Genomic DNA, 23,721 nt, shown 5'->3' on the forward strand with positions numbered 1-23,721 from the left:
CACCTTCACGAAGATTGCCACCACCTTGTCGATGCACCAGATAATATTGCTATCTCTATAGCTAACAAAATAATGCATTACAACAAGGTTGACACGCATGTCATTAAAATGCAATCATATGGCTCCAGCCATCATGCCGAATCATGACACGCAGGTCATGTTAATCAAATTACATCATATAGTCATCTCATACATAATCGAATTAGTATGAGCACTGCTATACCACATCACATGCACATCCTGCAAAACCAAGTTAGACGCCTCTAATAGGTTTATGCAAAATTTTATTTTACGTGGCTTCTAAGGTTTTGACTTAAACCGCAGCTACCAACGTTTTATCATCAAGTATGATTATTCAAGTTGCTAGATTAACATCTCGGGGTGTATGAAACACGGGATAATTAAATCTCGAGCCCCATACTAAACTTCGTCATACGCATGACCCCCATGCAGATCATATCTGCAATGCCCTTTCATCTGCGAATTTCATCTTTCTTTTGACTACGGCAGAACCCAAAGAACTGATAGCACTTCCATGATCAATCAGGATCACGGATTGCCAGAACTTTGTCAAATTCCACCATGCTGTCTCGAGATTGAGCAAACGCAAACTCTAGGGAAGCAACAAGAACCTCGGGTAACAGATTTCATCTGTCACCCGCATAAATAATTTTCAGCAATAGATCTCATCTACTACCTAATTATATTATGCAATACCCATACATCTCCATGTATTCTAGATCGAAACCTGCATCTACGCATAGCACGGCTCTTGATGCCACTGTAGGGGAACGCAGCAGAAAACAAAAATTTTCTGACCTACGCACCAGCCCAGGACCACTATGGAGACTGCATACATGGTTTGATCTTTTTCGTTACCGACTTGTAGCGCAGCGGGAAGTAGAGTCGATGACGATCGGCGGTGCAGATCCCCGCAGCTAGGATTTACAACCTCCCAACCGCGAGGATGTATACCCTCATCTGCTCCTCAGACAGCCCTCCGGGAGGCGGTCGAACAGCCCCCCGGACGGTGTCGCGGACAGCCCTTCGGGAGGACCTTCGAAACTTGAACGGTCACTCGGACAGCCCTTCGGGAGGACCTTCGAAACTCGGACGGTCACACGGACAGCCCTTCGGGAGGCACTCACGAACTAAGACCGAAACTACGATCTCTCTACAGAGTTGCACACATACGGTGTCATCTATCCGGCAGGGCTTCGCCGTCCAGAACTAGTTCCTGCCGGAACCCAGACAGCCTTACGGCTCTACGAAACTCTTTTCGTGGGAGGGAGAGAAGAAGCCAGATAATGCATGGCATGTGTATGAGAGCAAGGGATGAGTGTGGAGGGCTGCCCCTCCACCTCTATTTATAGGAAATCCCAAGGGGGTAGGGTAGTTTCACAAAAAACCCAAAATGCACATGAATGAAGTCCTTCCACAAGGACCTAGGAGTGAAACCAAGGAACAAGAGGGTCCCCAAGGGGGGATACCCCATGTGGCCGGCCACACCCCCATGAGGGGCCCAAAAAATGGCTCCTATCCATCCATGTCATCCCCAAGATCTTTTGGAGCAAAGCCCCAAAAGGTGGCTTTCCATAAAGTAACCATAAAGCTGATTTTCACTATTCACGACGACATTTTTCAGCGTCTGATCGAACTGAAAATATTTATGTGGGCTAAGAACATTTCCAGTACCCACTAAAATGATTTTCAACGCGTTCCGAAACAATTCCGGTTTTAGTGATTTTCATCTGCGAAACGCATCTGAAGTGGCTCCGGCAGCTCCGGAACATTTCTGGTTTTTATCTCAGAAAATTCCAAAAAGCTTCCAGAATGATTCTGGCATCCTCCAAGAATTATCAGGCATGTGCCCAAACCAATTTTACTTAATGGTGTATCCCGAAACAACTTTTCGGTATCATCGAAACTTATCCGATGACCTCTCTCTGCGGTACGATTCCGCTGTCCGAAACTTTTCGGTGTCCGAAACTTTTTCGGTGATTTTCTCTCAGACTCCCTGTCTAGTATTCAGCAGATAGATGACCCTTAAGCGTGTGACCCTATAGGTTCGGTGAAGTATAGACATGACCCGGAACCCCTTCCGATCAATGATCAACATCGGAGCCGTGGACACCCATATTGACCCCTATACCCACACGAATAAATATTCGAGTGAACCTCCAGTTGCCGTGTGCTATTCCTGTTGCTTCGCGATATGTTACAAATACCCGAGGTGAGACATGTTGGCATTCCCGTGGATCAACAACTTGTCCACTATGCTAGTTACCTCGTTACCGGTATTGTTCTCTTTTCTCGTTATCGTGTTCCGGCATCCCCGTGATCAAATCACAAAGTGTCTGGCCAGACGATGATGGATACCGTAACACCGAGAGGGCCCAGAGATATCTCTCCATCGTCGGAGGAGCAAATCCCAATCTTGAGCTATCAAGTTACTTGACACACTTTTCCATGAACCCGTAAGCCGCCGTAATAGCCACCCATTTACGGATGACGTTTAACAAACCCCAAAGTTCATGAAGCAAGCATGAAGAAACTCGATACTCTCATGGTCTAAGGAATCATGCAAACGTTAACCATCTCTGTGTTATGTACCAATAAACTTGTGACGAATGAATCTCATAGCATAACATCATGCCGGGTCGATTCAACACAAATGTTCTCTTAACATTATGCCCTCAAGGTTGCTGACATAGACATGCCCATGATCAGGAAAACATAACCATCATGCAACACTTGAGCTAGTCTTAGAGGCCAGACTAGGAATACATTTTACCGTTTATTATTCCACACGTGCATATGAGTCTTCCTCCGAGCCTCGTGGTTATTGCAGACTCGAGAACCATAGCAGTTGTAGCATGGAACATAAACATAATTATGAACTCGGAGATAAACAATATCATTTATTATTGCCTCTAGGGCATATCTCCTACATGTACCACTAGCGGAGTGTTTATCTCTTCGTAATTAATGCCATGCAGGAATGCAAATTCTGCAGATATGAATGAATGGGATGCTCCTGTATCAAATAAAACGGATGCTGGTACTGAATTTACGAGGAGTGTACCCATCACAGTAGCAGGCTGGTCTTGAGCTTCGCTGAGATCAACGTGGTTGGCATGAGCACGACCATAAGACTTAGCATTGTTGTTGCGGGGCTGGTTGTTACCACGGCCAGCTGCTGGAAGGGCCAGTTGATTCTGGTTCTGATAGCAGTTCCTGGCAAAGTGACCCGGTTGACCACACTTGAAGCACAGACCATTATCGGGAGTGGGAACAGGAGCCCCAGGTGGGGGGGCTGGTAGCTTTGACTGCCTAGATGGTGGAGGAGGCAGACGCGGTGCAGCATAAGATTTCCTGGGAGCAAGTGCATTTGGACGATACATGCTGTTCGGGATCCATATCTTACGCTTCTGTGAGGGTGAGCCCGAAGATGAGCCCGTGTCACGGTTGCGCCTCTGAGAGCTCTGGTATTCCTGCAGACCAGTCTCGACATTGATGGCCTTATTCACCAAGGTGGCGAAATCGGCGAAGTCATGCACTAGAAGTGCGAGCTTGATGTCAGCTTGTAGTCCATCTCAGAACTTCTCCTGTCTGCGTGCATCAGTTGCAATGTCTTCTTCAGCATAGCGGGACAAGTCCAGAAACTCCCGCTGATAAGCTTCGACAGTTTTGTTGCCTTGGGTGAGGTTGCGGAACTCACGCTTCTTCCGGTCCATGACTCCCTGAGGAATGAAGCGGGCACGGAAAGTAGCTTGGAAGTCTGGCCAGGTGATGATTGTTCCAGCTGGCAGAGTACGCCTGTGGCTGTCCCACCATTGAGTTGCGGGTCCCTTCAGAAAGAAGGAAGCAAAGTTGACATAGCTGGCAGGGGCTACATCAGCAGACTCCATCTCATAGGTGATGTCATGGAGCCAGTCATCAGCATCCAAAGGCTGAGTTGAGCTGCGGTAGATGGTTGGGTTGAGGCGTATGAAATCTTGAAGAGTCACTTGGGCTGGCTGCTGGTTCATATTGGGGCGAGGAAACTGAGCCATCATATTTTCCATGAATTGGCGGTTCAGTTCGAACTGTTGGATCATACCAGCCATGTACTCAGGTGGTGGTGGGGCATCGCCACCACGACCACGACCACCTGGTCTAACCATCCTGCTAATATATAACAGGGGTAGTTCAGCATTGAGAAAATTTGCAATGACAAGAATCATTCATGATGAAACATGCATAATTGAAAGGAGCACGATAGCTACTACATAGTAGTCGGCATAGTTTACAAAAGGGGTCATGCATAGAGTTCAGTACACAGAGTTCAGTACATAGACTAAAACATCATAGACGGCACACAGGCTCGCGGCGACTGCAACTAATACTACAATCAAGCCTACATCAGTCCCAAGAGGTACTGTGGAGGTAATCGTAGCCCGACAGCTGGTAGTGAGGCAACGGATAGCCCTCAACGTCAGCAGACTGGGGGCCGCGGATACTCAAGTGTAGAGCCCGACGCTCAGGTGGCAGAAGAGGACCAAGTGCGGGAGAGTAGCCTCCCAACCTCTAGCCAACCAACACCGTGGGGCATCACGGTCCTGGCTGGGTAGATCGCAGTACGCGGTACCTGTCCAGACCGGACAAAGGGCTGCAGTAGCGTCAGAGCACGGTAAAGGTGCTGACGGGTGGTGTACATCTCGTGGCGAAGAGCTCGGTTAGCTCGATCCAGCCCATCAGCATGCAGAACCAGGTGCTGATGGTAGAAGGGCTCCCGGGTGACAGTGGAGTAGGCAGCAGTATAGTATCCCTCCGCACCAACATCAGAGGCGATAGCAATGTGCCTGAAAGGGGAGGTGTCCAACTCCCGATACTCTCCACGAAGACGTGTCAGAGCAGCATAGGCTGCATCGTGGACAGCCATATCGATGGTCACACCAACACCATGTGCGGTGTGCAGCACAGTAGTGGAGTCGTACTCCCGAGAGTAGAGGTGGACGATGGCACGGTACTGCTCCTGGTTAAAGTCCTGGTACTCCTCGTAGACGGTGTACTCAGGGTGCCAGCGATAACCCAGATAGGTCATCATCTCAGCTAGCACCGCAGGTGATCCCGAGGCACCAATGGCCGTCGTGTGGCGCACGACCTGCCTCGAGGGTTCCATCTGAAAGCAAAGACGTTTCAAAGGAGTCAATTGACAGTGTGTGAATTGTTCAAAATACTATTCTAAGAAACAACTATGGCTTATCCATCTTTGGGGTGAACGCGGTCACGGGATCCTAGTGTTAGAGTTAGAAAATTCGCTTAACCCGAGTAGAAGAGAGTTCAGAGTCCCAGAGTAAAGGTCGAGGAGTAAAAGATCCTAGTACCACCCAATGGCGACGTGGGCCCGTAAGACACACAGCCATGTTAGTAAAAGTTTTTGTAATGTCTAGACTCAACTTCGGCCAAGGAGTGCGGAAAGGGGGATTCCTACAGGCAGTCGGCTCTGATACCAACTTGTGACGCCCCCGATTTGACCGTACACTAATCATGCACGCAAATGTGTACGACCAAGATCAGGGACTCACGGGAAGATATCACAACACAACTCTAAAACATAAATAAGTCATACAAGCCAGGGGCCTCGAGGGCTCGAATACAAGTGCTCGATCACAGACGAGTCAGCGGAAGCAACAATATCTGAGTACAGACATAAGTTAAACAAGTTTTGCCTTAAGAAGGCTAGCACAAAAGTAGCAGCGATCGAAGAGGCAAGGCCTCCTGCCTGGGACCTCCTAACTACTCCTGGTCGTCGTCAGCGGCCTGCACGTAGTAGTAGGCACCTCCAGTGCCGTGGGAGTCGTCGTCGACGGTGGCGTCTGGCTCCTGGACTCCAACATCTGGTTGCGACAACCAGATAGAAAGGAAAGGGGGAAAAAGAGGGAGAGAAGCAACCGTGAGTACTCATCCAAAGTACTCGCAAGCAAGGAGCTACACCACATATGCATGGGTATATGTGTAAAGGGGCATATCAGTGGACTGAACTGCAGAATGCCAGAATTAAAAGGGGGATAGCTAGTCCTGTCGAAGACTACGCTTCTGGTCATCTCCATCTTGCAGCATATAGAAGAGAATAGAGTGAAGTCCTCCAAATAGCATCGCATAGCATAATCCTACCCGGCAATCCCCTCCTCGTCGCCCTGTTAGAGAGCGATAACCGGGTTGTATCTGGCACTTGGAAGGGTGTATTTTATTCAGTATCCAGTTCTAGTTGTCATAAGCTCAAGGTACAACTCCGGGTCGTCCTTTTACCGAGGGACACGGCTATTCGAATAGATAAACTTCCCTGCAGGGGTGCACCACATAACCCAACACGCTCGATCCCAATTGGCCGGACACACTTTTCTGGGTCATGCCCGGCCTCGTAAGATCAACGCGTCGCAGCCCCACCTAAGCACAACAGAGCGGTCAGCACGCCGGTCTAATCCTAAGCGCGCAGGGGTTTGGGCCCATCGCCCTATGCACACCTGCACGTTGCGAACGCGGCCGCGAGCAGACCTAGCAACCCACACGATCACGGCGGTTACGTCAAGGCGGTCCAACACGGCGCGCGCCACTCAGTCGCTGACGTCACGAAGGCTTCGGCTGATACCACGACGCCGGGATACCCATAACTACTCCCGCGTAGATGGTTAGTGCGTATAGACCAAATGGCCAGACTCAGATCAAATACCAAGATCTCGTGAAGCGTGTTAAGTATCCGCGAACGCCGACCAGGGCCAGGCCCACCTCTTACCTAGGCGGTCTCAACCTGCCCTGTCGCTCCGCCACAAAGATCCACTTGCGGGTACTCCTACGAGCCGACCCGACTTTAGTCATCACATGTGTCATGTATATAGTTTATAAGTATATACCCGCGATCACCGCCCAGGTGATCACGGCCCGATAGTGTAGCACAGCAGACGGACAAGAATGTAGGGCCACTGATGGAAATCTAGCATCCTATACTAAGAATGTAGGATTGCAGGTAAAGGTATCAACAGTAGTAGCAAGGATAGGCTATGCACCAGAATAGGATATCGAAAAGCAGTAACATGCTACACTACTCTAATGCAAGCAGTATAGAGAAGAGTAGGCGATATCTGGTGATCAAGGGGGGGCTTGCCTGGTTGCTCTGGCAAGTAGGAGGGGTCGTCGACTCCGTAGTCGAACTGGGCAGCAGCAGTGTCGGTCTCGTAGTCTACCGGAGAGAAGAGGGGGAAGAAACAGTAAATACAATGCAAACATAAGCATGACGATGCGTGACATGACAGTGAGCGGTGCTAGGGGTGTCCTAACGCGACAGTAGGTGGTACCGGTGAAGGGGGGGAACATCCGGGAGGTATCCCCGATGTTTCGCGTTTTCGGACAGACGGACCGGAGGGGGAAAGTTGCTAGTTCGATAGGTTAGGGAGGTGTGGTGGATGAACGGACTGCGTATTCGGATTCGTCTCGTCGTTCTGAGCAACTTTCATATAGAAAACATTTTCATCCGAGTTACGGTTTAAAAGATATGAATTTTCAAAGTTTATTTGATTTTCTGGAATTATTTAATTAACAGAAAAAGGGATATGACGTCAGCATGACGTATGAGTGACGTCAGCGGTCAACAGTCCGGGTTGACTGGTCAAACTGACACGGGGGACCCACCTGTCATAGACAGTGGGTTAACAGAGGATTAAACTAATTAACTTTTAGTTAATTAACTACTGGGCCCACCTGTCAGTGAGAGATTATTTAAACTAATTATTTTTATTTATAAAACATTTTCTTTTTCTTTTCTTTTTTTTTAAATTTTGCGGCGGGGCCCGCATGTCAGTGACTGGGCCTGCCCAGTCAGCAGTTGACTGGGTCAACCCAGTCAACTGGGGCCCGTGGGGGCCACTGGCAGAGGCACTGGGGGTGGCCCCAGGCCTGCCACGTCGGCGGCCGGCGCCGGCGCAACTCCGGCGACCCAAAACAGCGGCGGTCCTTCGCCGGATTTGGCCGGAATCGCGCTACGGGGCTCGGGGAGGAACGGGGATAGGCCCTTTCGAAAGAGCTCGCAGCGCCGCATCCAGGGGTGGCCGGGGCTTCGCCGGACTCGGCCGGAATCGGCGCCGGCGAGCGGCGGAGGCGGCGGCGCGCACGGGTGCCCGACGGAAACATGGCTACGGCAGGCGGTCGAGCAAGCGGAGGGGCTGGGGAGCTTCTACGTGCGGTGGGGAGCGCTGTGGGCTTGAGCCCGTGACCAAAAGGTCACCGGAGACACGCCGGCGGCGAGCTCCGCGGCGTGGCGTTCGGGCGCGCGCGGGGAAGAAGCTAGGGAGCGCGGGCGAGCTAGCGGAGAGGGGGAGGAGGTAGAGGAGCTCACCGCGCGGCGCAAGAAAAGCCCGTGGGTGGCTTAGTAGCAGCAGGTCGTCGCCGGGGAAGAAGGGGGTCGCCGGCATCCGAAGATGAAGGCGAGCTCGGGGAGGCCGATGAAGTGGCTCCGAGCTTCGACGGAGAGGCGGAGGGGGTGTAGTCGAGGGCGGCGACGTCGTACGACACGGCGAGGTGGCGAGTGGGGCACGGTGGCCGCGTGAACGAGGGGAACGGCGGCGAGCGCGTCGGGCGTGGGGAAGAGGGGGGGCGGCGCGGATCCGGGGGAGGGAAGGGGGAGGCGCGGGGGCCGAGAGGGAGAGCGGGGGTGAGTGGGAGAGAGGCCCGAGGAGGCGGGGGAGCTGGCGACCTTATCCCCTCCGGCGTCGGTGCCGGCGAGGGGGTCGGGCGGCAGCGCGCCCCTGTTCCGACCCGGTCGGGGGAACAGGGAAGGGGCGAGGGAGGAGGTGGGCTGGGCCGGGGGCGCGGCTGCGGCCCAGTTTGGGCCGGGGGGGCAGTGGGGGGGAAGCGGGCCTTTTTTCCCCTTTTTTTTTTCTTTTTCTCTGCCTGGGTTCTGTTTTCTGTTTTCTCTTTATTTGCTTATTCCCTTTTCTGTTTTATTTCATTTAAAAGTATTTAGACATTTTATAAAAAAATGTGTTTTCTCCATCATAATTACCAGTGTATTATTTAGCACCCACTGAACATTTTTGTTTGAATTTTTGAAACTTTTATTTTTCACTTTAATTATATTTGAAGTTTGAGCTAGGAGTTTGAAAGGAAGGTGATTCAAATGTGATCAAGCCCTGTTTAGCAACATGATTAGCTTAATCACAGGGGGTTACTGTAGCATGATTCTCAGGGTGTTACATCAGGCCACTACCACCATCCATCAACACTTTGGTCAGTCGAGTGCCTCCAACAACGGGGTCGACTACCAACGCTTGCCGCCCTGGAATGGCAACGCGTTCAGGATGATCAGATTGGTCGAATGTGATAGCTGTTAGTGACCACTTCAGGTATGTTGTCGTTGCCGGAGCAACCATATTCACTTCTCTGTTGATGACCTTCAGTCTACTTTGCTTTCAACGTCAGCAAAAATCACCAAAGTAGAATTGACATTGGGAAAACCATCATCCTCCTATTTGTCCTCCTCCTTATCAAATTCCTTTTCTTTCGGAACTGCTGGATAAGGAGCCGACATTGCAGAGTGGTATGCTTGGGATAAATTAGGTTTCCCTCTTCGTCTTTCTTGGTGTGAATGTGACATGGCAAATCCAACACATCATTTCCAGCTTTATCTTTTACCTTCTTGGGGGTCCAGGGCCCCTTAGGTTTTCCCTTGAACTTTCCTTGAATCACAACTGCAGTCTCACCAGGCCCAGCGGGTTTAGCTTTACGCTTCTGTTTCAGATTGGAAATACCACCTCCGGTGTCCTGGCCGACTGGTTTACCTTTTCCACTGCGGAGCCGATCTTCTTCTTCTCCGTTGGCGTACCGAGTGGCTATTTCCATCATTCGGGTCAGAGTCATGCCTCCCGTCCGACTGAATTTCAGGTTAAGCTCCCGATACCGGACGCCCTCCTTGAAGGCGCAAACTGCTTGATGCTGAGATACATTTTCCACTGTGTGGTGCAAAGTGGTCCTCCTCTGAATGTAATCTCTCAAGGTCTCATTTTTCTTTTGTACACAATGTTGCAATTCTGCCAACCCTGCTGGTCGTTTGCAAGTACCTTCAAAGCAAACACTCGGGCTAGCACTTCCCAGCTGAATATACTGCCTGGGGTCAACTGATTCAACCAAGCTCTGGCTGAACCTTCTAACATCAAAGGAAGATGCTTGATGGCTACCTCATCATTTCCACCACCGATCTGAACAGCCACTCGGTAATCCTCCAGCCAAGTGTCAGGCTTGGACTCACCGGTAAACTTGCTAACCCCAGTTGCCAACCTGAAGTTGGGAGGGATCTCAGCAGCTCTGATGGCTCTGCTAAAACACTCGGGACCTGAGACATGTACTCTGCTTCCAGTCGGACGATCTCTGCCAAGACCTTCTCTATGAGCTCTGTTTCTGTCAACCAGACCTTGAACGAGAATTGATCTTGCATCAAAACCTGGCTCTCTAGGGTCTACTGGAATTCTCGGCTCGCCGCTGTGCGGGCGCCTGTCATCATATTGCCGGGGCACATATAATCCACTCCTCAGAGGAGGGGAAAGCACTCGACGGTGATCATCACGGCCGAGTCGGTGATCAAACTGCTCGTGATTCCGTTCCCGGTATTACTCTTGACGATGCCCGCGTCCCTCACGCCTCTGAGGCGATTTTGGGCTGTGGGCCGACTGGACTGTATCAGCCATCACCGATCTGCTATGAATTCTATCCCACGACTGAGACACTGCTGTGTTCTGCTCTCCTGCTGCCCGAAGTAAAACCCGGATCTGCATCAGACCTCTTCCAGCCTCCGACTGGGAAGGCTGAATGGACTCTGCTATACGGGCTGCAGCTATAATATTCTGAATCGGAGTGCGGTATACCTGATGCTGAGGTGGGAAAGGTTGTCGCTGCCGTCAACTGGACTTAGGGATCCGCTGTTGAGCACGCTCGTCGAGTGCATGCTGAAGGTTCTCCAGTCGAGTGCACTCAACCAAAGTGGCTAGGCGCGCTGCCTCCAATGCCCGAGCCTCGGAGGTCTCCCCGACGATAGGCGTGTGAAGCGCTTCTTCGTTGCGGCGGCGAAGTTCCTCCCTCTGCTGCGAGGAAAGGGCTTCCGGATGATATTCCTCATGAACGTGTGACGGATCACCACCGTCACCGCCGCCATCACGACGAAACCCGGGTGGGCTGTGCAGCGCATTGACCACCAAGACCTCCGTCGCAGGGTCGCTGCTGTCGCATTCGGAAAGGGTCTCGACGGAGCCAGTCGAACAGGCCGTAGAGAGATTCATCGGGCTCGATTGCCGCGACTTGTGGGGTGGCCGACTGACGTGCCACCGCATGTTTCACCCACTGCTGAAGCCGCGACCGACCAGATCGCTTGCGTCGGCGAACAGCGGGGAGCGAGGACACCACAGAAGCCGACCGATACTGGGTCGACGGCTGCCGCAGAAGGACGCCGCAAACGCACGCGCGAAAGTGCGTCGCCCCGCGGACGGGGAGCGTCTCGACGTCGAGGGGGGCCTCCTAGAGCCAGGCGGAGTCGTCGGCGACGAAAACAAGCGCGCCGAGACGGATCTCGCGGCCCTCAGCAAGTCCACCGCCGGAAACCATGGTGATCGGAATCGGAAAAAATTGCAAACTCACCGGAAAGTCGCTAAGACACCTGCCCCACGGTGGGCACCAACTGTCGTGGTTCTAAGTCTGACAGTAGAATGGGGGGTTGGTATGAGGAGGCAAGATCCTAGTTACGATGAGGTTGTGCACGCAAGATTTACGAGTTCAGGCCCTTCTCGGAGGAAGTAACAGCCCTACGTCTCGGTGCCCGGAGGCTTGGTCGATTGGATTATGCGTGAAGTTACAGGGGTGCGAACCCTTGTCCCTGAGGAGGGGGTGGCTTATATAGAGTTCGCCAGACCCCTCCGGCCCTCAGTTACACAGGGTTTAAGGTACATAAAGATAGGGCGTTACTGGTAACGCTAGTAATAAAGATACATGAATAACCATTAAGCCTATAGAGTAAACTCTTGACCGTTGCCGTCCAGAGTGACTTTAGATCTTCTAGCCGTCGAGTGATTCTTGTCATGGTCGAGTGTGTACTCCATGGTCGAATGAAATCGGGTCTTCCGAGTGGAATGCCTTTGGTCGAGTCGATGCTGTTATCCTTTGAGTGCCTCTGACCTTTAAGGCAACGTCTTTGGGTAGGATGTCTAGGTCAGGCCTGTGACCCTATTCTAGATACATGTTGTCGTCAGTTGGTAGGCTAGCATCCATGTTTTTTTTCGCCCCCTCCTTTTCGTCTGGGTTTTTTCGTCTCCCCTCCCACTACCCACGCAATACAAAAAAACCCACCTACGCTCCTCATGATCCCCTTGATGTACGATCTGTCGCTGCAGACACACGAGATAGGGGAGGGGCGATCTCGCCGCCGCGGACCTCACAGGGCGCACGAGAACGCCGCCGCGGACCTCACAGGGCGCACGAGATCGCCGCCGCCGACCTCACAGGGGAGGGGCGATCTAGCCGCCGCCGACCTCACAGAGAAGACGCGAGGCAATCACAGGGAAGACCCGATTCTCCTCCGCTGCCGTCCCTCCGTATCGTCTTCCTCCTCTCTGCAAACCCTATGTGCCGTCTTTGTCCTCCACTGCCGCCCGTCCGCACCGTCTGCTGCCTCCGTTGGACTCATCGAGCGTGCCCTGGTCGAGGGCCCCAAATCGTGGGACGACGGCGCGGACCGCCGCAAGGGATTGGCGGCGTAACCCCAGGGCGTGGCAGCGTTGCGGCCAACGAGCAGCCCCTGAAGTGCGTGCCCCCTGACTCGTGGGACGACGGCACGGAGGCAATCGCATAACCCAACGGCAGGGCGTGGCGGCGTTGCGGCCAGTGAGGAGCGCCGCTGGGGCGTACCTTGAATCGAGTAGCACAGGTATGTTCACTTTCTGTTCGCTTTGTGTTTGCTTTCTGTAGTCTCAAAGCAGAGCAATGATCACTGTAAATTTTATCGGAGAATGTGCAACAAAAGCACGTTGAGAAGTTCTTGTGAACCCTAATTTATTTCTTGAGAAAGCAAACTTATTTATCCTTGCTCTGTTTTTTGTGTACTAAGATTGTTCGTTTGTACCCAGCATGTGTACGTGATGTGCCCTGCCGCTGTGTGTGCTTCCTGCTAATGTGTGTGCTTCCTGACGCTGTTGAGCATGCGTGTGTGTTCGCTGTCGCTGTTTATTAACATTGTCATGCTCTTCTTCCTTTTGGTTAACAATCTAACTACTCCCAGGAAATCCACCCTCCTGGTGAATCGCGGCTGGCGAGGATCGATCAGCCGCCGATTAAACTGCTGTCTCGTGGCCCCCAGTTGTCAGGTACTAGGGGTTGGGGCGCCACCCGGTGGCGCCTCCTAAGAGGAAGTTTGTACGGTGCCAGATTGACAAGCGATCTTTCCACCCCCTTTTATCTAATTTCAGTTTTTTTGCCCTGGCTAGCCATCCCTTAACAGGCAATGTTGACCAATATAGCAATATACTGGCTGGAAAAATAAGACAAAGCAGCAACACACATTTATAAAATACTCCCTCTGTAAACAAATATAAGAGCGTTTAGATCACTAATATAAGAGCGTTTAGATCGCTACTTTAGTGATCTAAACGCTCTTATATTTGTTTACGGAGGTTGTACATCAGAGCTACAAGCATGCAAATATAGGAGGATCATACCATCTCCGTTTCAAATGCCTAAAGGCAATGAAAAAACTCTGCTGGTCTAGAGTGAGTAAGACGTGCTGGTCTCCTTGGCGCACTTGGCCACCAGTATTGTCGGTGCGGTCGTCGTCGCCGATGTACACTGGCAAGAAGTCGCTTGAGTTGGCTAATCCTGGAGAGGCACAACGACGGGTGAGAGTGTCGGCGCCACATTATTTTACAACTGGGTGTTAAACGCAAGTAGATAGAAAGAAACTGGGACTGGTCGAAAATGATTTTCGTGACACAGACATGAACAAAAATTGTGGAAAACTTGTGACAAGATCGCACATACAAATAACATAAATAATGTAAAATGAGGAGATCAGTACATCATGGCAAAGAGTGGGCTCAGAGGCAAGAACACCTAGAACAGATAAGAAGCAGATGACTATTGTAAAAAAACACTAAGATATGGTTATTGACTTCAGAAGCACGTTTAGATTGACACTGAATATATCATAGAAGAAAATAATATGAAGGAGGCTGGATATCAGATGTAGTTAACTTTTACGCAACCTCTGAACATGATATAGTGGGCATTCCTATAAAACTACCTGCTTACTTCACACTAACCTGGCTAACAGAGAACACATATGAGCACAAAGAGGGGCATTAGTGCTTGCCTACAATTGTAGTTGGATAACATAGTTGTGCATCAGCATGTCACACTACAAAGAACAAAAAGGTAGAATAAGACAGCAGAGGCTTTCCTTGCTTTTCCGTTAGTTCAGATGCAGGATCATCTCATGCCAACTATTCTTGATCATAATTAAACATTAACATCAACAATATGCAAGAGCATAGTGCATTCAGTGCATCATTTTATGTTTATACAATATACATGATGATTAATCAAGTACCATATGTTAAGAACTGAAGCCTCTAACATAAGTTGAATTTGAAGATTGCAGAAACGAAGCAGATGGAACTGCAAATAGTTTATAAAAAAATGAAAACATAAGTAACAAAGAAGGCCACCTGTATCTTCAAATAGCACACATCCCTGCAAATCTTCTAAAGCATTGTGGCATATTGTTAATCCAAAGGACAATAACAAAATTCCAAGAACTAAAGGAAGTTGGTGTGGCTCACATTTAGCTTTAATTGAAGATAACAAATCTGCTTATGACCAGATAATAAAATACCAGCAAGCTCATCTAGCTGGAGCCAGCGAGTTCTGAATGTCGAGTTCTCTAAAGAAAGAAGAGGAAAATCCTTAGCAATCTTGAAACTTTTCAGTTCAAAAAGACATAGTAGTACAGTAGCATTTTGAGCTAAAGAAATCTTTAAATAAGGAAAACTTGCAATCTGGAAACTTTTCAGTTCAAGAAGGCATAGTAGTACAATAACATTTTGAGCTGAAGAAATCTTTAAATAAGGAAAACTTGCTTTGGTGATGTCCTTGTGTAGGAATTGCAAATAATAATTCCAAATTTTTATTATACTTTGAAAAAGGAAGCATCCATTATTAAAGCACGAAGATTTGAGAAAACCAAGCTTATAAGAATCTAATCTATCATTTACAACATAGTAGTGGTACCTGAAATTAAAATGTACCAAGACATGAAAATTTCACTTTTGCTTTAGAGGACTACATACAGAATTCTGAGATGATGTGGGAAGAAAGATCACCGAGCTATTTCAGATCCTGTAAATTGAAGGTAGTTTCATATCCTGCAGCCGAAATAACATAAAGAAAAAGCAGTTAAATTATAATTAGACCGTCTAAGTTAAATAGGTAAATGTGCAGCAAGAATGTTGAAAAAACAAAGACACCGCTCAAAATCCCATTGTATCCACAAATTCACAGGCTAACTGCACATTATAGGAAGTACTTTGCATTAAGGAAAAATGATAATTGCTTCGATAGTTCGGTAGACGCAAAATTTTATGGATATTTGCTCACATATCTAAATGCCATGCTTCTTGTGCTTCATACGTAGCTAAAATTCTTTGTGATGTTTTCTAGAACAAGGAACAAATCATGTTTCTTGTGGGCCTTGAGAACTCAAATGTAATATGTGCCATTGTCATCATGTTTTTCGTATCTACAAAATCTATAGAGTTAACATAATAGTAAGATGATTTAGTTATAGTTGGTCAGATTTGCCTTTAAATCAATTTAACACTATGAATGACTTGAAATAGTCTAATGCTCCAGATACAGTTTCATTTGTTGGGATTGGAATTCAAATTAAAGGTAATAGGATGTGAGCATCAAGAAGGTGAGAACATATCCTCCAATTCACAGATTCACTTAATTTCTTCAGTAGAGATACGTTTCTCAGCTTCTCCGAATACCATGTGACATGAATTTACGATTAAATATCATGAGATCAAGGACAATGTAAATCTAGTATTCAATGACTTACCTGACTCGAAGGCCAGGGAACTATACCACCAAGCCCCATGCCAATATAGTTTCTAGCATCTCGACTCTTTCCCGTGATATTGAAAAGCTCGACATCAAAATTAAATAACATAAAAAAGTATTTTTTATCAGGCTTGACTCCATGATCCAGAAAATCTAAACATTATAAGATAGTGTAGCACATGTGCTCCTGGGAATACAAGACACATATTTTGCAGAAAAGGAATGCAAAGCTACAAAATTGGCACCTGAAATGAACTTTTCCCGTCAGCTCAAGTAGCATAGGCCTTCATATGCAACATGATGGAATTTAAGTGTGAGATGACAGCTGAAGCAGCTGGCACCATCAGCCCACATATTCCAAGCAATGCAGCCGTGTAGACTGAACACAACATGCTGGATTTACCTCCACCATTTGGACCAGTCAGAATAAACAAAGAGGGAATGTTAACATCGTTCAGTATTGCATTCCATTGATTAGTATCAAGCCAGTAAGGAAAGAGTCTTAATATATCCATTTCTCTTGACCTTTCTTCCGTGCTATAATCCTGCATAAACAATCCACACTTAAGTAGTCAAGTTTACAATATCATAAGAATAAGTAAATATGTTAGTGGTAGAGAAGAGATTGGAACACTTATGTTCATCAGAAAGGAACATTTCGTCTGGCAGCTATGTTGCTTGGTACAGATCACGGATATACACAAAGGATGGTCTTGGTCCAACAAAACTATGCTAAACTCTTTATGATCAAAATTAAATCAAGATTAAGTGTATCATTGTATACTTGACATCTAACAATACTGAAGAACACAATAGAAACTCAAATGAGCGAAACATCCAGCTAAAAAATATGTTCTTGCACTGAATCAACAAGACCCAAGAGCTAAAGGTTTGGTTCCAGTGCACTATTTGAATTTCTCGTGCATGATGCCCTAGTTCTACTTCAGTCTTCTGTATCCACGTTATTTGTAGCAAAGAAAAATAGGGCTAATTCCTCTCTTACAAAGCTAGTAATAAGGGACTGCGTTATTATGAGAGCAGATCAGGTACTCCACATCTAATCATTTCAATATTTTGATGCCGGTACTGATTGGTTGAGTACAAAACTGCAAACCATGTGGATGGAAAATTACACACAGAAGGGAAACTCACTAGATACTGGACCACCTAGTGTCAGTCAGGGCTTCTAAACTCGGGATAAAGCAATATAAATTTCAGAACCAAAAGAATGCATGACCCATCAGATATTATAAGCAGCAAATCAGCTCAAGAGAAAAGGGCTTGGAATCCTGAGCTCAAGATTAAATTCCAGTATAAATTGCAGGTACCACAAACCCATCTGGAGATGACAAGAAACAAAATCAATGGGGCATTCCCGTTCCACAAACCGCCTGCCAGGGGGGCGCTGCTGCAGAGGCCGAGCTCGTCGGCGGGGATGACGTGGTCGAGGCTGGGATGGGGAGGAGATGGCGGGCAGGCGAGGGGGAAGCCAGGAAGGCGGCATGGGGAAGGCGGTGCACCTTTAGCACCGGTCTTACCCGATCTCCGTCGTCTTGCCGCCGTTGCAGACTGATTGGCCGCGGATCCAGCGCCTCCGACCACTTCATCGCCCCGGCAACAACAGGCCGGTCCTTCGCTAGATGGGCATGAAGACAAATCAGGAGTGGAGAGTAAGAAGGATTAAGAAACTGCTGGTCAGTTACTCACCGCATCCCTGGGCTCCAGATCCGGCGAAGAATCAGTTGGCCAGCCATCCTGCTCGCCCCCTTAAATCTCAGCTCACTGCAGCCGCAAGGCCCCCACGGGGAAGAGGCGGAGGAGAGAAACGAGAGGAGAGATTGCGTGTGGGGGGAAGAGGCAGTGAAGAGGGCTCCTTTGTCTTTCGTCTGGACGAATCGGCGGAGAAGCAATTGGCAAATTGTTTTGTCTTCTAGCCAGTCCGACGTGGACACGCCCAGCGAGCGCCCTTGATGCGCACGTGAAAGTTTTGGACAGCAGTTGGTCTAATTCACATCTAGATGTTTTTTAAAGATGTTACATCTAAACTCTCACAAGTATATAATGTAGCAACAAGAAATAAAAAAAATTAGGACAAAAAAATCACAAACAGAGTGGACATCAGTTTAGATGTGACATCTAGATGTGTCCTAGACAGACCCTTTGGATAGACGTATAGTCGGTTCGTACGCTGCAGGGAACTGGAGACCTCATCTGGAAACAACGGGGCAACACAATCCCTCTCCTCGACCGCTTCTCTCGCTGCCGCGACGCCGCCACCGCCCCCATCTCCTTCCTTCGCTCCAATTCCCTCCCCACCATCTACTGCATCGCCGTGGCTGCCATCGCATCATCTCCGCCCTCATCTATGTGTTGCACCGCGCGGCGTCTCCGCCCCTCGAATCCCCTCTGCTCTTTGCACGATCTAGAATAAGGGGATCCAGTTCCACGCCCTCTGCCTCTCCATCCACCGCGGTGGAAAGAGGCATCCACCAGGGTCGTCGCGCTCGCGGTGGCTGCCTACGCCCTAGAGACCATGGAAGCAAATCATGTATGTTGCGTCCAGTGACCAGCGACTTCAATAGTATTGCGCGCCCCCTTCCTCCAGCTGCACACGGTCGAGCCCAATAGAAGCCTGCATAGCGGTGTGTCCTCCACTTGGGCTGGCCACTTCTCCTGCATCTGCGCCGATCTACAGCGAGCCACCGTCGGTACACTCCCCTTCTCCCCGAGCCCTCCCTCCCTCCCTGTGTTGCATTCTGCAAAAGCAAAATTACCCAGGTAAGTCTGCTCTTCCATTCTTTCTGCTTTGTGGTCCGATCTCTGTTGATCTTCATTTTCTTTGGGTTGCCATTGGAAAAGAGAATTGAGATAATTACAAAAATTATGTGTTCATTGCATAATTTCATCTCACAGTAATTTTTAATAACTTGCATTTTGTCTGCTCAATGAGCCACTGTGAAGTACAATTCCTATTATGTATGTGTGTGTGCTTCTTTTCTTTTCCGTAACACGCAATAACTTCCACTGTCATTTACGTCAAATCTGAATACTCATATTTGATTAGTTTGGACATTGCTATGTGTTGAAACAGTAAAATCAGTTACATGTGTGTTAGTATTATGATGCAACACGAGTGGTTTGCTTACGAATCAGTACAATTTCTAAGCTCCCAGGGAATGCAGCGATCTGGGAGGTTGCAGATTTAACTTCGCTTCTTCTCTCCGTTGGTTCCCTGCGTCAAGAAATTATTTTTTACCGCTCGGCTCGGTCAGCCACCGGTTTGGCTATCTGTTGCGACCGTGTTGTGCGGCCTTGCACAGTTATGCGGTATTGCGGTATAGGCTGTCGCGGAGGGGATCAAAGGTTCGACTGAGCTGCGTCCCCCTGTTTCCGGCTGTTCGAGGGTTTGACCGCGCAGCGCCGGTACTGGCGGCTGTTCGGTGGCCACGTTGGTGCTTGCAAAGCGTTGTCCCCTACCCCCAGCCTTCTTGTTTTGCTCACCCGTCCTCGCCTCCTTCTCTTGCCGCGGTTGGCGCCTCACTCTTCCATCATTCACCTCCTCCCTCCTTCCACCTTGCGGCTTTCCCAAGTCCGATGGACCCCCATGCCCCAAGAAATGGATATGCCGACTAATCACATCACGTAGTGTCGCTACCTCCCTGCACATCGCCGTCCGGGAGATTTCCCTACTTGTCAGATTCCTGCTCCTATCGTCTTGATGCCCTTGCTGCCCGATCACACCTCCTGCTGAACCACTACAGTCGGCTATGGTGTTATGCGACCAGCCACCACAAGCAACCAATCCGCCACAATCAGAAGGATATGAGCGATCTGTGTGGGTTGCAATTGGGTGCATTAGATTCAGATACTTTATATTTTCAGTTCTCAATAACCATGCACGCCCACCAATGAATTTTATTTTTACTGCGCCTATGAGCAGGTTGGGGAAAGAGGTGTGTAGAATGGTTGCTTACAATTCTTCGTACTTTTCAGCTAATGCATGTTTTTTCTGTGTCATTTTCTTTCCAGTGTCTAATTCGAATTTGCAAAATAATATGTTTTGTATTGTGTCTATTAGCAGGTTGGAGGAAGAGTTGCTTAGAAAGATTTCGTATAGCTATGTTTAGTGAAGCAAATAATGCCAATTTCCTTCCATGTTTTCGACATTCTTTGTCCTTTGAATGTTATACAATGTATAACGATCAGCATTTCTGCTGCAGGTAGACCTGATTTGAACAAAGGACATGGATGGTCTTTTAAGCCTTCAGTCGTGATATCAACGAAGGTAATCTTAATAATCAATTCACATATCTTAAACTACTGAATTTTGCATCTTCAGGTGTGCTTCACCTTGAGCGTACCTATATACTGATAATATATACCTTGAGCGTTTACCTACAATATTTTCTCATTCCACCCAGCACTTTTTCCATAGAAACATTTCAAGGTTCCTAGATGTGTTGTGGATATTGTCTATGTTTGCAACAAGTGCCAAGAAGGAACCAGCAAAACGTATATCAAAAAGGTTATATGATAAGTACATGGAAGGCAATTTAGATATATCGGAACACATTTGTCAAGTTGTTGTAAGAATAAAAGGACAACTTCACATTATTCTTACAGGCTAGATGGTCTTTGATGGACGCAGAACACATGTGATGAATATACAACAAGTTGAAGGAAAGCTAGAACTATTTTTCTATCTGAAGATGTTATGGTTTCAGAAACCAGTCCAGTATGTTGTCTTTGTAAGGAATGCTACGGTGGAGATGCTACTTATATTGCTTGTGATAATTGTGAAGGTTAGATAAGTTTACATTGATGGTATGTTTCACAAGAGAACTTCTTTTGATCACACATAAATGTGTTGACTTCTTTTCCATCACATTGATTAGTTTCGTTGTCCTTAAAATCAGATAATGGGATTATAACACTGAAGGAGAGAACCTATAGCTTTCCATGGTTGGTGTATTACTGGTTTTTGGTTACCCTGTGCCATTATTGTCGATTATTCAGTCTAGATATTGTTTTCTTTCATATCTTCCCAGCCTGAGAATTGTATTCTTTTTTTGCAGACAAACAATGGGCTTATGTGGTGAGGTACCTTCTTATAAATCGTAAATATATGAGGTGATATATATTTTATAAAGAGTCAGTATTAAAAAACTCATATAGTAAAGTTTGCCCACACATCACTATTGTTGCATGCACCACAGTCTTGCGTCGAACTAGATAACCATCTATACTGAACCAATTTGTGCGTCCTTCTCCATTGCAGAAACAACATCAGATTGTGGTAGCTCAGGTATCATGTATATATAATGGTGAACATCATGCCATCATCTAATATATATGTGTGCCATGTGTTGGACAAGTTGCAGATGGGGATTTGTTGTAGCCTACCAATCTGCCATATTTGCTATGCACGAGCCAGTAGGGATCCATCTCTCTGCATGTGCAACCCTACTAACATATGATCGAAATAAATGATCAAGCAGAAGAAGTTTGATCCCCAATTTATGACCAAATATTTTATATCGCGTATACACCCAGTCTTAAGCCCTGTTTGCACAAACATGCTTACCCTATGTCAATCATAGAGGATCTGTATGATACAGAATTCTTTCATCGTTGCTTACAAGCTTTGTCTGGTTTTATTAGGAACATTATGATTTCCATCGACAATATGGACACATGCATACTTAAACACACCAACAAGTTCCTTGGACAACATAATCTGAGATTTGTCTATTTTTATTTGAAGCTTCAACACAAATGAGTGCGTGCACATTTTGTTCACATGATTTTATCCGAAATTGCATGGTCCCTATTTTGCAGGGAAACATATCTTCTTTAATATGCCCTGTTGATTTATAAAAAGCCCGCGAAAGGGAAAAGAATGTGAACCGCATGATTGAAGAATGGCGCAGCGAAGCGCGCGTTAGCTTCTAGTTCACGATCAATACTGAACATTATTTTTTGAATAGATGCCACTTGAACTTAGTTTTAGCTCTCATGTTGTTCAATGAATCATCAAGTAATATTTTGCATGGCTTTTATATCAACATGGCAATGGGTACCTGCTACCCGCGAACCCGGCAGGTAAAAACCCTATTAGGGTAAGGGTATGGGAAATAAAAATACTCATGGGTTTATAAATGGAAAAAATTTGTACTCATCGGGTAAGGTGGGTATGGGTACGGGAAGGCAATACCCATACCCGCGAACCCGTATACTGCTACACCATGTCAAGTTGGTCCCATGTGTCGTTGACTAGATTGAGAAAAAAACCTAAGCTACCAGGCGCTAAGTATAGCTTGTCAAGTACTCCCTCCGTCCGGAAATACTTGTCATCAAAATGGATAAAAGGTGGTGTATCTAGACGTATTTTAGTTCTACATACATCCCTTTTTATCCATTTTGATGACAAGTATTTTCGGATGGAGGGAGTATATTTGTTGTCGTCTCCCTCCTCGCGCCTCCATCCACCTTCAAAAGGGAAAATTTCTGGGTGCGGCGATGACTACAAGGTCTATGCAACGTCTGGCTACTCCTAGAGTAACGCATGTGCTCCACCAATGAAAAGGGGTGAAGCATGAGAAGCGTCCAATTTGGTGAATAATTTTGCACTCCACACTTGACACTTCTTTCTTGAATTTCTACGATTCATCAATGTGTTGATGTATGAATGGATTATTGGAATGTCTTGACGATTGTTTAGTCAACTTTGAACATGTTGAAATTTAAATGCCGAGATGGGTACTTTTATCCGCGGGTATTACCTGCACCCGGTCGGGTACGGGTATGGGAACAATTTAAAACCCGAGGTGCGGGTACAAGTACGGGTTTGAGCATAAAAAATTGAGACGGGTTCGGGTTCGGGCACGCATTACCCGTACCCATACCCTGTGGGTGCCATGTTGACTTTTATAACTGACACAATGTTTCTGATTTAGTGAGAGCCAACAATGCGTTCCTGGCTTCCCCGGCGATGCCGACATGGTAGGGCAGGACCCAGTGGCCATCTTCGGTGCCTTCATGGACTTCGTCAGCGCCAACCTCTGCTTCATCATCTACGGCCACGACTCCTCTGTCGTCGGCATCATCTGGCACCTCGGAATGCAAATTAAATGTGTTCATGGAGTGGGGTGTAATTATGATTTGTGCAATGGGTTCAGAGTGGAAGGGGCTGTCATTCGCGTTCAGCAGGGGCTGCAAGTTCTACCGCTATAAGCCTGACTTGCAGCGGCAACAACAGATTCATATGTGGTAAGCTCATTCATTCATTCTCTCAGGAGAAGAGGACCAAATTGATTCAAATTTTGTGTTCTGATCTTCATGTTGCGAGGTTTGTGATCGCATGTATGGTCGGGACTGCGTGGGGCCGGCGACCAATTGCTTGCATCTCTTGCTGTATGGTGATGATGACCGGCTCCTGTTAAATCCAATACGACTGCACTTCTTCGCTTCAGGTGGCCGTGAAGCTCTGACTCCATCCTCACGACACTCAAACTTGTCTTGATGATTGCATCAGATTGCAACTCTATTATCTTTTCATACCACTAGATGACCTGGTTGCGCCAATGGCGC

At 47.8% G+C, this 23,721-nt stretch overlaps 1 long non-coding RNA gene across 4 annotated transcripts; it reads right to left on the bottom strand.

Moving 5' to 3' along the window:
* Nucleotides 1–13,646: 13,646 nt before the first annotated feature.
* Nucleotides 13,647–18,152, bottom strand: LOC109761831 (uncharacterized). Of its 4 annotated transcripts, none has more exons than XR_012188945.1 (5): nt 17,839–18,151; nt 16,130–17,767; nt 15,298–15,431; nt 14,381–14,950; nt 13,647–13,887 (listed from the first exon to the last, which is right to left on the bottom strand). It is a non-coding gene; the product is annotated as an uncharacterized lncRNA (long non-coding RNA). The 4 variants fall into 4 exon arrangements; XR_012188944.1 differs by having other exon boundaries at nt 13,648–14,425; nt 14,618–14,950; nt 17,839–18,152; XR_006667228.2 differs by having other exon boundaries at nt 13,648–13,887; nt 14,331–14,950; nt 17,839–18,150.
* Nucleotides 18,153–23,721: the final 5,569 nt, after the last annotated feature.

Source organism: Aegilops tauschii, chromosome 7, assembly GCF_002575655.3.
Source record: "Aegilops tauschii subsp. strangulata cultivar AL8/78 chromosome 7, Aet v6.0, whole genome shotgun sequence".
Taxonomy (NCBI): Eukaryota; Viridiplantae; Streptophyta; class Magnoliopsida; order Poales; family Poaceae; genus Aegilops; species Aegilops tauschii.